At 35.0% G+C, this 4,282-nt stretch overlaps 1 pseudogene; it reads left to right on the forward strand.

Moving 5' to 3' along the window:
• Positions 1-308: 308 nt before the first annotated feature.
• On the forward strand, positions 309-3,123 carry LOC111719112 (annotated as a pseudogene).
• Positions 3,124-4,282: the final 1,159 nt, after the last annotated feature.

The following is a 4,282-nucleotide window of genomic DNA, read 5'->3' on the forward strand; positions in this document are numbered from 1 at the left end:
TCACTTCACTCAGCATCAGTTCATGTAAGTCTCTCCAAGCCTCTCTGAAATCATCCTGCTGATTGATTCTTACAGAACAATAATACTCCATAACATTCACATACCATAATTTATTCAGCCATTCTCCAACTGAGGGGCATCCCCTCAGTTTCCAGTCCCTTGTCACTACAAAAAAAGGATTTTTGTACATACAGATCTCTTTCCCTCTTTAAGATCTCTTTGGGACTTAGGACCAATAGAAACACTGCTGGATCAAAGAGCATGCAGTTTTATAGCTCTTTGAGCATAGTTCCAAATTGCTCTCCAGAATGGCTGAATCGGTTCACAACTCCAACGATGTTTCAATGTAAGGACTTCCACTTTATAATAAAATTTGAGATCTGGATGTTCTATTACAAATGAATTTTGTTATTATTTAGTCAAATTCTATAAAGCATCGCTTTGATCATTTGATTAATATAGCATTAAAAGTGTAAATTAACCTTGGCAGCACTGGCATTTTTATTGGCACAACCTAGCCTTGAGCACTCAATATCCTTCAACTATTTAAACTGTTCTTAATTTACTTATGTGGCTAGTTGTCGTTCTTCAGTCTCAAAGAGGACCAAAATGACATCACTATGTTAGAGTCAAGTTATGGTGTGGCTGACTGTAGTCAATCAGATCAAATCCAAGTTTGGAATAAATACTCTGCCACAGGTTGGGCACAAATTGTCCATGTAAACATTTGGAGTGAATTCTCTAAGTTTGCGTATCTCATGTTTCTTTTGAGCTTTTCCCTCTTGTTCTGATTTTGTTCTGGTCTCATGGTTCCTCTGAGCTTTTTCAATTCTGCTTTGCTCATAGAGTACAGCATTTCTCTGAGGGGGGCTTGCTGTGCTGGGCTGTCCTGTATCAGTGTCTCACATGTTGGCAATCAATTCTAAAGTTCATAAGAGAGATCTTGGGAGTGTCCTTATATGGCTTTTTCTGACTAACAAATGAGTTCCTGCTCTGTGTGAGTTCTTAATAAAATAGTCTTTTTGGCAAATGTATATTTGGAATTCAAACGATGTAGCCAGGTCTATGCAGTTGCACTCTCTGCAGTAAAGTTTGAATGTTTGGTAGTTTAATTCAAGAAAGGACATCAGTGTCTGGTATCTTATGCTGCCAGGTGATCTTCACACTCTTACTAAGACAATTCAACTGGAAGTGATTAAGCTTCTTGGCAAGAAACTGGCATACCTCCCAGGTTTCAAGGTATTCAACAATGAAATCAGCACAAAGGTTTTAAGTTTGGTAGTGAGTCTAATACCTTTCCTCTCCCCCACTTTTCTTCTGAGGCTCCCAAACACTGAACGTTATAACTCTGGCAGCATGTGTGTCAAGCTTATTATCAATGTGAACATCCCTGGAAAGCATACTGCCAAGGTAAGTGAACTTATCCACAGTACTCAAAACATTTTCATTTGTTGTACCTGCATTTTCTTGATGTTAATTGTTAAGATAAAATGGACACAAATAGCAGATAACTGATCCATACTTTTGTCGCATCTAAGCTTTGGAGGTTGCACTGAGTGCACAATCAAATCATCTGCAAACAAAAAATCATGCACCAACAGTCCCTTCACTTTTGGTTTGTAGTGATCCTTGAACGTTATGTAGACCTAGAAGGAGAGTGCTGCTCTTTTTAGCTACTGTCTTAGCAATGGATAAGAGTGGGGGGGGAGCAGTTTATCAGGAGGACTGTCCTGAAAATCCCAGTTGTTGAAATAGTAGAAATCCTGAGAATATGGAACTTTCTTTATGTCCTAATATATGGTCAATTTTTGATTGAGAATATGGAACTTTCTTCCAGAAAGTCAACTGAAGAAAATAAATCTTCAAAAATACAATTTTTGTTAGTTTGTGACAAAGATATCTCCCAGCAAATGGTTGAACTTTGTAAGAAGAAACATGAAAAAATGAAAGCTGCAATTTTAGACATAATTTATCATCAAACTTGCTAAATCAAGAAAATTTGCATTGTTTATAAAATGACTAAACTCCCTGGTGAAGAGGTTGACCTTTCTGATATAGAAAAATTTAAAGATACTTTAAAGAAAATTCTTCAGAGAGCCTTAAGAAATGTACATACCAGCTTCAGAGATAGTAAGGATAATAATGTAATATGGATTTGAATTGCCTGGGGAACATCTTACATGAAACCAGACCAGTACAAAATAACTTATGTGATATATCATTCTTAAATTCTTTTCGTCTTCATCTCTTCCTGCCGTGTTAAGAAGTACATTCCAGAGCTCTGATACGCACTCATGACTACTGGCAATCAACATAAGATCCAACAAGTGGAGCTCCAAAGTCTATATCTGGATTCTCTTAAGGCTATTGTTTTTAAACAGTAAAGTCCGGATTTTCAAGCTTAGTATCTTACACCTTTGCAGGAAGGAAATACTGAAATAAAATAGTGGACCCAAGGATCATTCATGAAAATATAAAAGAAAAGGAAAGAATCCAAAAGAATGACATGGAAAATTTGGGGGGATTATATTCAACCCAGAATAGAATTTGCACAGTATAAGCTTAAAACCAAATTCAAAATTGACTCTAAAAATGGCATTTTGATTGAAAGGGAAGAACTTTTCACATACTTGGTTAAATTCTCTAGTCTACATCTTTTGGAAGCATTGAAATCTTTAGCACCAGATGGTATTCTCTATAAAGTGTATGCAAAAAAAAAATTTTTTTTTTGATGATTTTGTTCTTTAAAGTCAAAGCTACAGAAGTATAAAACCATGGGTTGGACATATAGAAAAACTATGGCAGTTGCTGCTTATGAGAATGCATAACTTTAGTGCTTAGTGCACAGCCCTCTTTATTTTAGGACATTTATGGGCCTACTGCAGTACCAATTCTAGAGTCAATCTTACTTTCATCTGCTGTCATGCTGGGAGAACAATTTATTTGGTTTTCTGAGAGAGAAGAATCCAGTTCACTAAGAAAACAAGTATTTTTTCTCAATGGACAGATAGTCATAGAAACATGCATGAACTGTGAATGGTTTAATTGGAACATACTTCTGTTGATTTAATGTTTTAGATTTACAATTCATTCAAAACACTATGTGCCAAACCACAGCTTATAAATAAAGATGTGAAAAAATTAAAAAATCAGTTATCTTAATTAAACTTCATGTGACTGGGAAAACAAACAAACAAACAAACAAACAATCTTTTGGCTTGTAGCCTTTTCAATTTACTACCAGTGTGATAGTTGATCTTGATTCCATGTTCATCTTCATTGAAGGTATTTGACAACATGGTTGGAAATATGCTAAAAAGCATGGGAGCAAGCACAGTCTTGTTTCACTCCACTGATGACTGGGAGAGTACAAGGGCATCGTCCACTGTGCAGAACCAGGCAAGCATGCCATCTTGAAATTGACAGACAATACTGATGGCAAACAAATATCTAACCAGTCTTTGGGTGCTCTCATAAGTTAGTCCCCAAATGTTTTGTGGATTTTGTATTTATTTGGAATGAGATTTCCTTGATGATTAGTATCATCCTCTCAGATTTTCCAAATATACTATCACTTTATCAGCAAAGAGGGAGTAGTTTTATTTTCTCTTGACCTCTGTTGGTTCCACTAATTTCTAGTAATTGAATTATTGCTATTGGTGCATTTCTGTAACTATGCCAAATAATTGTAAGGAAAGCAGACATTTTTGTTGTGAAAGAAGAATCAGAATAAAAGAGGAAAACCATGAATCTTTCTCAATTAAAAAAAAAATTTGTAAAGTACTGGTACTGTTTTTTTAAAAATGTATTTATTTAAAACAAATGAAAAATAAGAAAAAACAAAATAGAAAAAGAAAATGAAGCACTGTCATGTATCCAGAACTTTTTTTTTCTAAAACAAATTCCACTCCTGATCATTGTTATTGTATTTGTGTATATCTCTTATTTCTTTCTGTTTTTCAAAAGTTTTTTTGTTTTTGGTTTTGTTTTGTTTTGTTTTTTGCTTTAGTTGTTCCTTTCTCCTTTTCTGAGATTGGGCTAAATTCTCCATTTGATCTGATAGTTTTCATATTTCATATTTTTTAAAGAATTTCTCTATTTCTTTTGCTTTAGTTTTGTTCTTAGCTGTAGTCCCAGCCCAGGAAAAGTCCTATCACTTTTTCTCTCTCCAAGACTTCATTAGAACAACAGGATCCTTTACCTTTTCCAAGCACATCTGGTTCCTACCTCCAAGTCCTAATAATCCTGTTACTCTCTCCAGGAACCTGAAAGAACAAAGGCG

The sequence above is a fragment of the Sarcophilus harrisii genome, chromosome 1 (genome assembly GCF_902635505.1).
Source record: "Sarcophilus harrisii chromosome 1, mSarHar1.11, whole genome shotgun sequence".
Taxonomy (NCBI): domain Eukaryota; kingdom Metazoa; phylum Chordata; class Mammalia; order Dasyuromorphia; family Dasyuridae; genus Sarcophilus; species Sarcophilus harrisii.